This window comes from Heloderma suspectum, chromosome 1 (assembly GCF_057233095.1).
Source record: "Heloderma suspectum isolate Gila_16-S chromosome 1, 16-S_ref, whole genome shotgun sequence".
NCBI lineage: Eukaryota > Metazoa > Chordata > Lepidosauria > Squamata > Helodermatidae > Heloderma > Heloderma suspectum.
Window position 1 is genome coordinate 379303759 of NC_139458.1, and position 12390 is coordinate 379316148.

The 12390-nt window shown below is 43.3% G+C and overlaps 1 protein-coding gene across 4 annotated transcripts in view; it reads left to right on the top strand.

Annotated features, from left to right (window-relative positions):
• Positions 1 to 245: 245 nt before the first annotated feature.
• TJAP1 (tight junction associated protein 1) overlaps positions 246 to 12390 on the top strand; it is a 61502-nt gene continuing 49357 nt past the window's right edge. For 3 of the 4 annotated variants that reach the window (XM_084828425.1, XM_084828423.1, XM_084828424.1), the window contains exon 1: positions 246 to 566. The gene's annotated coding sequence lies outside the window, so the exon portion shown is untranslated. Of the gene's footprint in view, positions 567 to 648; positions 712 to 12390 lie in introns of those variants that run through there. The other variant, XM_084828427.1, reaches the window with a different exon arrangement.

Below are 12390 nucleotides of genomic sequence, written 5' to 3' on the forward strand. Positions count from 1 at the left end.
TAGCACTGGATGCAACCCTATGTTAACACTTCGGGTGTTTTTTTTTAATATGTGTTGAATTTTTTTTGTAGTTTGACTCCAGACCCATCCCACCCGGTCCCCCATAGCGAACTTGGTTTCCCCCTCCCAGTTTCCCGCTGCCATGCTAACCATCCTGACGGCGAGAGCGGCCCCCCATTCCTTGCTGGGTGATGACGCAACCACGCCGGTACGTGGGGATTCCGCCGGATTACCCGGCATGCCCCGCGGCAAAATGGCGGCCTGAGCCGAGCGCGCGAGTCCCAGCCGAGGGGGGCGGGCAGGGGGGAAGGTAAAGTTTGCGGCGGGCAAGGAGCGCTTCCCCAATGGCGTCGTCAGGGCCGGGTCTTGGGGTGGAAGTTCGCCCGTGCAGCTCTGCCGAGTGGGCAGAAGGCCTCCCCCACCCACCCCAATGCATAACAATAATAATAATAATAAACGCTCCCCAGTCTGAAGAACTGCGAGGGCTCCTTCCGCGTCGCTACTAAGAGCTCCTTGCAGCTTCCCCCCGGGGGCGATTCGTCGCTTCAGAGCCCGATCCTGTGGAGGTAATCCTCAACTATAAACCCCTTCTCCCGCAGCTGCTGAGCCCTGGGTGGGAGGGGAAATGGGCGGGAGCTAGCCCTGCCTCGGCTCCAGGCTCCGGCTTTGCTGCGGCTGGAGCGCCTGAACATCCTCCTCACGAGACGAACGGTACAGTATAGGCACTACCATCCCCAGCAAAGCTTGTGCGCAAATGTAGTCCAATAAGGGGTGAGGTGGGGCTGGGTGGGGGTCGTCGTCGGGCGACGCAGGCAAATCCGTGTGGGGGGAAGTGATACCATCTCGTACAGCGTTTGGCGCCGGCGTCTTCCCTCGCTCCCCCCGGCCCGGCCCGGCCCGGCCCGGCCCCTCCTCTCGCGGCGCCTCTCGGTTTTCCTCGCCCCGCTTGCGAGGCAGCCGAGGTTTCTGTGGGAGTTACTTGGGACTGGGAATAGTACTGATGGTTGTGCGGAAGTAGGTGCCCAGCAGTGAGGGGGATGGTCTGCTTACGGCCTCACGTACACCTCCATCCCCCCCCCCCCCGAGGAAGGTAGGTAAACTAAAATGGAGGTGAAATATGAGTAGGTTTGGGAAATGGTCAAATGGTTAAGGAAGGGGAAAGGTCCCAGGATAGTTGGAATCTGATATGGCAGGAAAGCACCTCTCAGATACCTCAACACAGAAGTCTTGTGGACTACATTTAAAAAAAAAACAACATTTATATTTTGCCTTATCTTCAGGGAGCTCAAGGCAGCCTCTCTCACCCCCCCCCCATTTTATTCTTGCAGCAAACCTGAGAGATAGGTTGGGCTGAGACATAGCGACTGGCCCAAGATCACCCAGTGAGCTTCATGGCTGAGATGAGTTGAACTTGGGTCTCCCAAGGTCTAGTCTGACACTCTATACCACACTGGCTCTCTTATGGAAGGGGTACATGGGGTCACGAAGAGTCGGACACGACTTAACGACTGAACAACAACAACATATAGATATATTGGCCAACCCCTCAAGTTTCTGAGGCCAACAGCATCTTCACATTTTGTGTGGTCCTCACTTTGCTTGTAATTTTCTGCTGCAGATCTCCCTCACCCCACCCCCAACACATCTTGTCTCCTCACTGGGGAGAAAATGTTGCATATTTGTCTACAGGAGGAAATAGAAATTGGGTAAAGAAGGCAGGATATGAATGAAAGTGGAGTAAGATTGTGGGGCATTAGCAATGGGAGCTTGTGTGTGAATGAACCGAAGGAGCCCAACCCTTTAACATCCAAGAATAACCAAAAGGATCCCAGCCTCCACTTTGGCGTAACCCATTGCTTGGAATGCACTCCCCAGTTGATAGTTTGCAGACATAACATCCTACTACTATTACACATTTATTTGTCATCTGCATTGTGCTAGTTTCTGTTCCCTGAGGTGTCTTAAAGCTCTGTAAAAGGTTTCTGCAGAAAGCAAGTAGGTTTCTGGACATTGGTCCCATGTTTCTTATGGATTTGCTATTTTTTAATTAATTTTTGAGTGGATTATGGAACCTGGCAAAGTTAAGGAAATGTTTTCCCCTGTAAATGCTAAAAATTTTTTGTGGAGCTGTGATTTTTAAAAATCACTTAAAATATATACAGTATAATCTGTATATGGTGACCTACAGAGTTACATAGGCAAAAAATAGTCACGCCCCTGACCAAAAGGAGCTTGTAATCTAAAATAGACAATATGGAAATAAGCAGAGGGAGAGACAAAGGTAGGTAGAGAGGGATGTGGGCAAATTTAGTTACATGAATGTGAAGGTTGTTTGGAGCTGGGAAGAAGGATTAGGGAGATAAGCCAGAGAACAAGTGAAAAAGGGGGTGGTCTGAGGTGGGATTTGAAGGAAGAGAGGGGGTGTAATGTAAATGTTAAGGGAGGGAGTTCTATGTATACGTCATTTTGGTATAAGGGGCACTTGAAACCCATCTTATTTGTCCCCTAATGGGCAGGGAAAATGAGTTATACTCCCCATTTGGTTTCCTTACTCAATATTGGTGACCCCTAGATCTTGGGTATGCCTTGCACACCAGTGTTTACCTATAGACAAACCACTTTAGGCTAAGGACTGGTTGAGTCATCTGTAGGGAAAGTTATAAATTCTATGCAGGATAGTGGTCCTGTGTCTTCAGTAGTTTTGTAGATTAGGGAATTTCAGTATATGCAGCTTTTCCTATCATACATCTGCAGTGATGGGACAAAATACACTGGTGGAAATACTCTTTGGGGGAGGGAGGGGGAAGGGGGAATAAGTCTTGTTGGAAAATAATTTTAGTTTTAACAGGGAGAAACCAAAGAAGGTAGGGGTGTGATTATAAGAGGATTAGATAGTGCTGAAAGAGCAGTGCAAAAGGGATACCAATGTTACTCTGTTGCCCAAGGGCCTACAAAAACCTGGAGTCGGCTGTACACATTAAGGTCTAAAGAGAGCCTCCATAGACCACTGAGTCTAAAATTACCTAGCTGCACCACGGCAGTGCCTTCAGAGAAGCAGGAGCCCTCAGAGAAGCAGGAGCCAGCAAAACTGGGTCAAAACTGAAGCAGAGAACCCTGTTGGTGAGATTTGGAGCACTTGGTGAGACTAGCTGTTGCTTGCATTTAGGGCTGGGTCAGAACCTGCCTTTTGGCCCAGGAGTGAGGCAGACTGTGTAGGCAGCATTGGGTGCCAGCCGATGGAGCTGAACTACATCCTCCCCCAAAATTCTGGACGAATTGTAGGTGAGTACCAGTGAGGTCTAGGAGTGATGCTGAGCAATGGGTTCTCTTGGGGCTGAAAGTTTGCCATAAGTGCAACTTGATGAGCCAAATGGGCCTGGCCTCAGGGCAGAGTTGGGGCAAAAGAGGGAGAGAAAACAGAATGATGGGTTTTTGGAAGAAATGACACGGTTTTACTCCTGAGGCAGTGCCTTAGGGATTGATATCTGTACAAAGAGAGGTGGGAAATAAGATAAAAACTGACTTCCAGAGAAGAATGGGCTCTTGCCAGTGGTTTAAGCCTGAAGGATAAAGGATGGAAACAGTGAAGGACCACTGGAGCTTGAACAGGTGAGAGTGAAAATTACTGTGTGGATTAACTATATCTTAAAACCCATTAAGCAGACTAGGGTAATATTTATTTATTTATTCATATAATTTCATTTCTGTACCGCCCAATAGCTGAAGCTCTTTGGGCCATTCACAAAAATTAAAACCAAACGGCACACAAAACAATTTAAAATATATAGAACATTAAAACCACAATATAAAAATACAACCACAATAAAACCTAGCAGCAGTGCAGAAATTGAAAATAAAGATTTAAAACAGCAAAGCTAAAAGTCTAGAAAGCTAAAATTCTAAAATGCCTGGGAAAATAAAAAGGTCTTCATCTGGCGCCAAAAGGAATACAATGTAGGTGTCAGGTGAACCTCACTAGGGAGCTGTAGAATCGAAGTAATTGTATCCTGCTGTAGAATCGAAGTAATTGGTACGTTACTCTATTACAAAGGTGGGGAACCTCAAGCCCAGGGGCCAAATATGGCCCTCCAGTGTTCACTAGATGGACTCACCCTCTTTCCCCCAATCACTGATCATTTGGTGGTTTCCCAGCTTTTGTGTAGTTTTCTCCCCATTCTAAAAGGTTGAAACGTCTCCCCCAGAGTCTGTTACATGCTGCATATTTGTGGCTGTCTTGATGCAATGAATATGGACTTGAGCACGCTCTGGGAGAGAGCGCAGGACAGGAAGGCCTGGCGTGCTATGGTCCATGGGGGCACAAAGAGTCGGACATGACTGAACAACAACAATTTGTGGCTCTCTAGTAATTTGATTTGTGTCTCTCATAACTTGAGCTTTTCTTCTAAGCACAACCATCGAGTTTGAAGGACTTGGTCTACAGGGCCATTTAGAGCAAGCTGCTGCAATGGCAGAGTTTCCTAGACAAATAATTTCTGATAGATGTTCATCTGGTCTCCCAATAAAAATGTCTAGGGAAGGAAATTCCACAACTTCTCTGGGCCTCAAGGCCTAACTCTTGTTCTTGAGTCTGTCCCAGATTTCCTGTGGGAGGTTGTAGATGTTATTGTGCTTTGTACTTCACCCTCCCATAGGATTAATACTTCTGTTTCACAGGAAACTTGTGAAGATCAGCCAGTGCTTGCTTGCTTATTTAATAATTTATATACCGCTGATCATATTTAAAAATCTCTCTTAAGTGTTACCTGTGAAGTGGTCATATTACAAACAAGTCATCTATACAGAAACTTTGTATCTTCCCTAATAGGAGCAAACCTAAGTTTCTGATTACCTTCCTGATCTCTTCGTAAAGAATGACATAAAAATGCTCCCTCCACCACCCTGCCAACTCTGTGTTCTGTGCATTTCTCCCACGGTACATATGCTCTGTCACTTCTCTGCATCCTTACGTGCTCTTCAGAAATGTCTGATTTTGTCACCTCCTCTTTTTCCCACTTGCTCTCTTTTAGACTCAGACATTCTTTTGCATCCTTTCAAAATAACTTGTTCCACTGCTGGTTAGCAGGGGAGACTCAGGAAGCACTTCAGATGTGAAGTGCAAGACACCTTTGGGGTGCTGTGGGGAGGGGTAGGTCAACCAGAAGAGAAGGGCATTGAACTGAAACTGCTGGTCCCATAGCTGAAGTGTAGAAAATTGCAATACCCAATCTGATGGGAATATGGAAGTCGGCTTTGGTGAGGTCTCCCGTTTGGAAGGTTGCAGCTACAGGACATGATTTGGAGCTTCTAATTAAATACAGGAAATTATCTGTAAGTCTTTCCTTAAAGATCTCTTCATCACTGCTTTTAAATTTGGAGTCTGCTCATGTGGCCTGGAGGGGAAGTGCCTTATCCCTATGCCTAGACTTTTCTTGATATCCTAGATCTCATGGAATCATAGGGCTGCTCATATACCTTGTCAATTTTATTGGACTTCTGCCTAATGGCCTGTTTGTTCAAATATAAATTCTGCAAGTAAGTGAGATAACTGCAAGTAAGTGAGATAAGTAGAATGGCAAATTAATGCGTTACAAATCTGCATATTCTGCAGTCACATTTGTTGTTTATACCTGTAGCCTAGCTCTTAATGTTGCTTTGGCAGTCCACTAATGTCTCCTGTCTTTGCTATTTTTCTGCTCTTCAGGACATGACACACACTCTTTCACTTTCTGCAAGGAGAACAGAAGCATGTGGAATTTGGTCACTCCACGTTGCAGGCTTGCAGTGAACTTTAGTCAGAATGATCTTGGCAGCTATGCTGTCTTGTAGGGAGAAGACTGAGAATGTTCTAGCTTGATCTCATGCGATCTTCCATTTATGCTGAAATCTTTTGCCTTATTATGCACTGAAGACCTGCTAATCATTCAGTGGTGCCTGTTATTGTGCTTGCACTGTTGAAAAGATTTGCTGAGTGATTTGGGCAAAAGAAGCTAATAAGAGACTGGTAAGTTGTACAAGCAGTAGCAGATTAAGTGTTATGGGGGACAAGTGGGGTTCACTGACAAAAATATTGCAGTGAGGGAAAAGAAGGTCAAAGCAAAGAAGAGGGTTTTTATCTTCCCTCTCGAGCCTCTTCATGCTTCCCTCACTCCAGGGAGCTGGCTTAGGGAAAGTCGCAGTCTCAGCTGCTCTTTTGTTCGTGTCAGGAAATGCCCAGTTTGAGCAGAGAGGCTGCCGCACCAGCTGTCCAGCCTCTACAGTAGTTTTGGGAGTTGAAGGGTGTGTGTCTATTCTTTCCCTTTGGCCCTCCGGTCATTACAGGGGTTGCCTTTGTCTTCTGCTCAGGTTACATTTCTAGGCAAGATTATTTTACTGAGCTCAAGATGCTGAAAGCCTATGATGGCATCAGAACTGAAAGCAGGTGGGTGGGTGGATTGAGCTTGTTGCCTCTCTGTACCACCTAACAAAGCCATCATGAGACAGGGTAGGGATTTGGCAACAAGTATATGCATTCTCTGGGGCCAGTTGCACCCTCTTATTGTCTTTTAATGTGAGAAGTGACAATCCCTTCTGAGTTCAAGTAATCATTTTGGGCAGGGCCAGCCGTACAAATAGGCAGAGTGAGGTGGCGGTCTCCCAGTAAATGGTCTGGGAGCCCATCTACCAGGCCTGTTTTTCATCCCTCTGTTTTCCTTCAGTAAAAGCCACCTGGCAACTGAGAACTTGTGCCTGTCCTGCTTTCTATGGCCAGGCTTCCACTGCAGCATGAGGGACGTTTGCATGAGTGGCCTTTGATCTGCAGGAAGTGTTACAGTCACATATATGTGTGAGTTAAAAACTAGTCACAATTTCTCTGTATATTCCAGTACATGGGGGCTATCTTCTGCCCTGTCCTTAGTCCTGTTTTGGTACCCTCCCAATTTTTACACAACACACTGTGTTTAATATTAATATGCTAAATCATGTATCTCCAGCCAGTTTGCCAGTGTATGTACTTCTCTTCAGGTTCTCCTAAGGAAGAAGTGTGTGCCTGCCTTGCTTCCTGTACAAAGTGTCTTTTAATGTTCTTTCCTTCTTAAAACATGGTATTTGTTTACATTTTGCATGGAGGTAGAGTAATAACTACACTCCTTTCTGCAGGGAAACTTAAATCCCTAGTATTTGGCCCACAATGAGTAACCAAGTAGCTTTGTTCTCTATAGTACTGTGGATGTTAAGTATTGGATAGAGTCTAATTTTGTATAAATGTGTTTGCCACAAGTAATTTTCTTTGTCATGGCTTGGGGTATGTGTAAATACAATTCACTGGAGGGCACCTTTCCCTATGTTCCTTTAAATTTACCCCTGGGGAATGATGGGCAAAGATCAGTAAATCTTTTCAGGGTCAAAGACTTTTTGGTTCTAGTTCAGTCAGAATCACAGTTGCCATAAAGAGCAGGGGTTCTGGAAAAGGACTTTACAATGTTTGAAATTTCCACACATAGTTCTCATGAACATTTTAATGAATTATGTGCACACATGAGCAGAGGTAAGCCTTTTGTCTATAGTAGGTAAATCTGTCCCCGGATTTAAAAGTAGACAACTCCGTTTAAGTAGTTTGAAATTGCTTAACTATGTGGTATCAAGGGAAGAGGGTGAGGAAAGAAGCAGCCGTTGCCTTGGGGTATGACGTGTGATTGTTTTACTTCAGCACCAGGTTGGAGCTTTGATTTGACTAACTGGGATGGTAGCTTAATGCAGTGTTAATGATAGTCTAAACACCCTAGGATCAACAGAGTCAGAGTTGTCCCTCTAGCAAGGGCAGCTTCTGATGCCTGAGGCTGCTTTATCATATCCTAGCTATAAAGTAGGATTCACTGACACCTGCTATAGGAATTGCAACTGACAGATCTGGCTTGCATGCTTTGATGTTTCAGTTCTAATGTTTTTATGTTCTTTTATTAGTCAAAAGTATTGGATCACTGCCTGTTATCAAACTGTTATTTTAACTGGGTTTGTTTTACATGTTCAAGTGAGCACAGACCTGTAGAAGAATAAAACTTAAGAACCCTTTCCCCTGTTTATCAGAGGTCTCAGATTCTATTTTGTTCTATTTATTAGTCAATTTCCCTGATCCCAATTTCTCCAGGTCCTCTATTCCTTATAAGAAATGCTATCAACTTGAAATCAAATCTCTTTCAAGATAAAGGCAGGAGGTACTCTGCAGCACTTGGTAATTTGACAGAGTGCTTCTTTTGAGCATTAGTTAAATCATATGCATGTCACTCTGGTTTTTTTCTGTCTCTTTTCTTGTTCCTTTTTCTAGTTTTGAAAAGCCGTGCAGACAAAGAAAAGCAATTGTATGCAAAATGCTATGAAATGTTACGCATTTTCTTGTAACATAAGCGTAACTGCTGGAGGTAACAGTCTTAAAAGTTTTCTATTCATGGAATAATGCAACAATTTAAAACAGAAGTCTAGTTCACAAATGGGATGTTGTGAGAGTCTTCATTTGTTTTGAAAAGTAATATATAGATTCATAAATTGACTTTATTTCCCTCACCATTGTTAGCTTAGCTGAACTTGAAATTTACTCAGACTTTGCATGTCCTCCGTTTTCCATTGGATTAAGTTTGATTAATGTTAATGCTTCATATAAAAGCCTTTGTATCTTTAATGCTGAGTTTCAGCTATTACTATTCCCCCTCCATGATTGTACCTGGGGAGAGACTGAGAGTGGGCCTTGGACTCACACATTCCTCTGTCCCCTCATTGCAAGGAGAATTGATTGAATGCATTTAGTTATTTTATTTAACAAATAATTATATACAAACAAAAAAGAAATTGGAGATTATCAAACATCCTTCTCAACAGCTGAGCAACTTTTTGGTTGATACAAGAAAAACACACACATTAGAATTTTCGCAGATATAAAATTCATATGTAAACGAATATGCAATTAGATTCCATGTGTATTCTGTATTACTAGTACTGTTTCAATAACATTATTCTATGGCCTAATTTTGTTCCAATGCCTTGTTCATAAAATACTTCAGTTGTGTGTTTATTTGAAAGTGGGATCCTGCTTGATCCTAAGAGATGTATTTTTTTTAAAAGAAAATTTTGTATACTAAGAATTAAAAATACAAAAACACATATAGCTAAATTCATAGACAATGCATATAAGTTGCTCCACAGTGCCAGTGAAGGGAGAAAACGTCTTTTAAAGCTACTGAGTCCCTTAGCTTTTTGCAGCTATAGTGCTCACTATGCTAAGCATGCTACCAGTCAATTCATGATTATTCAAATTAACAAGCTTTTTTTTTTTTAAAAGAAAAGGTCAAAAGATGTGTGGGTATATAGTGATTGTGGAAAGTTTAAAAGAAAATAATGTATTGAGAAAACTCAAGTACCTGTCCTTGATTCAAAAGCACAATCTCTTTTTTGCATCAACTATCAAATGTGAATACAGTTTGTACTGTTACACAATTTCAGTATTCTATCATGTTTCAGATACATACACCCCCCTCTAGTTAGTGCACAATGGTAACTGTATAATTTCTATACATTTTTCTTGTATTGATATTGAACATTTTCAGTAGTATGTGTATGTTAATTCAAATCCTGAGATATCTACATCCTTTTTAGCCTGAGAAAAAGATTGGAGAAGCCTTGAACTTGCATACTTCCTCCTCCACTCTGCTCACTGTGGAGAGAAGTGACTGAGACCAGTCTCATAGTGTTAAGGAAGATTGAACATTCAAACAAGTATGGGATCTTCTGGTTCACTCATCATTCATTTCTTTCTATGGCAAGGGGAGGCAGAGGAGGGAGTATGCAAACTTGAAGCTTCCTCCTGGTTAAAATCTAAAGAGGACAATAATGTCTAAATATGGCTTGTCAGGTAAAAAGCTGTGAGGTCCTCTCCAAAAACAAATTTTGCTCACCCATGCATGGTCCAGAAACAATCAAATGAAAAAAGAACATTCAGGTCCATGTGGCATCATTGTGCACTTTAAAAGATATGATGAGACCCAGAGCAGCAAAACTTCCTAGTCTGCCTCCCGCTCTCTAGTTGAGGTACATAATATGCTCTCAGTGGTAATTGGGGGCTGTTTCATAGTTCTCCATGGATTGTTGAAGTGTATGAAGTGGAAGGGTAGTAAACCCTTTTCTTACTGTTTCTCTGATCTTGTGGGAAGCTGCAAGGAAGCTCCCTTTTCTCTCTCAGACTTGACAGATTCCTCCCCAGTACAAGTTCAAATCAGATGCACTGCTCCTGATTCTAAATCATGCATTTTTTGTCCTGCATTGGGTACTGAGAGTAACCACCACAAACACAATTAATTGTGGATAGTGTTGTGTATATGTTCAGGTAACTATTACTGCCCCTTCATGGATCACTGCCTTGTTGTGGTGAAGGGGCTTGCATAACTCAGTGAAGACATAAGCTATGCCGTGCAGGGCCACCCAAGACGGACAGGTCATGGCGGAGAGTTCTGACAAAATGTGGTCCACTGGAGAAGGAAATGGCAACCCACTCCAGTATTCTTGCCAAGAAAACCCCATGGAATGTATCACAAGGCTAAAAGAGATGACGCCGGAAGATGAGCCCCTCAGGTCGGAAGGTGACCAGCATACTACTGGGGAAGAGCAGAGGATATTTCCAAGTAGTGCCAGAAAGAGTGAAGCAGCTGGGCCAAAGCCGAAAGGACACTCAGCCGTGGATGTGTCTGGTGGAGAAAAGAAAATCTGATGCTGTAAAAAACAATATTGTTTCGGAACCTGTAAGATCAGTGAATCAAGGTAAGCTGGAGGTAGTCAAACATGAGATGGCAAGATTGAACATTGACATCTTGGGAATCAGCGAACTAAAATGGACAGGCATGGGCGAATTTAATTCAGGTGACCATCATATCTACTACTGTGGGCAAGAATCCCTTAGAAGAAATGGAGTAGCACTCATAGTCAACAAAAGGGTGGGAAAAGCAGTACTGGGGTACAATCTCAAAAACAATAGAATGATCTCAGTACAAATCCAAGGCAAACCATTCAGCATCACAGTAATTCAAGTCTGTGCCCCAACCACTGAGGCCGAAGAAGCTGAGGTTGATCAGTTCTATGAAGACCTACAACACCTTCTAGAACTAACACCAAAAAAGGATGTCCTCTTCATCATAGGTGATTGGAATGCCAAAGTAGGAAGTCAAGAAATCACCGGGATAACAGGCAAGCATGGCCTTGGTGTACAAAATGAAGCAGGACAAAAGCTAATAGAGTTTTGCCAAGAGAACACGCTGATCATAGCAAACACTCTTTTCCAACAGCACAAGAGACGACTGTACACATGGGCATCACCAGATGGTCAATATCGAAATCAGATTGATTATGTCCTTTGCAGCCAAAGATGGAGAAGCTCTATACAGTCAGTCAAAACAAGACCTGGAGCTGACTGTGGCTCAGATCATGAGCTTCTTGTTGCAAAATTTCGGCTGAAATTGAAGAACGTAGCGAAAACCACTAAACCATTCAGGTATGACCTAAATCATATCCCTGATGAATATACAGTGGAGGTGTGGAATAGATTTCAGGGATTAGATCTAATAGACAGAGTGCCTGAGGAACTATGGACGGAGGTCCGTAACACTGTTCAGGAGGCAGCAACGAAATCCATCCCAAAGAAAAAGAAATGCAAGAAAGCCAAGTGGCTGTCTGATGAGGCTTTACAAGTAGCTGAGGAAAGAAGGGAAGCGAAAAGCAAGGGAGAAATGGGAAGATATATCCAACTGAATGCAGAGTTCCAGAGAATAGCAAGGAGAGACAAGAAGGCCTTCTTAAATGAACAGTGCAAAGAAATCAAGGGAAACAATAGAATGGGAAAGACTAGAGATCTTTTCAAGAAAATTGGAGATCTCAAGGGAACGTTTTGTGCAAAGACGGGCATGATAAAGGACAAAGAAGGCAGGGACCTAACAGAAGCAGATGAGATTAAGAAGAGGTGGCAAGAATACACAGAAGAACTATACAGGAAAAATCTGAATGTCCCTGATAGCCATGATAGTGCGGTCACTGCACTTGAGCTGGACATCCTAGACAGTGAAGTCAAGTGGGCCTTAGGAAGCATTAGTAACAACAAAGCTAGCGGAGATGACAGTATTCCAGCTGAGCTATTTAAAATCCTAAAAGATGATGCTGTTAAAGTGCTGCACTCAATATGCCAGCAAATTTGGAGCACTCAACAGTGGCCACAAGACTGGAAAAGGTCAGTTTACATTCCAATTCCAAAGAAGGGCAACGCCAAAGAGTGTTCAAACTACCGCACAATTGCGCTCATTTCACATGCCAGCAAGGTGATGCTCAAAATCCTACAAGCTAGGCTTCAGCAGTATGCGAACCGAGAACTACCGGAAGTAC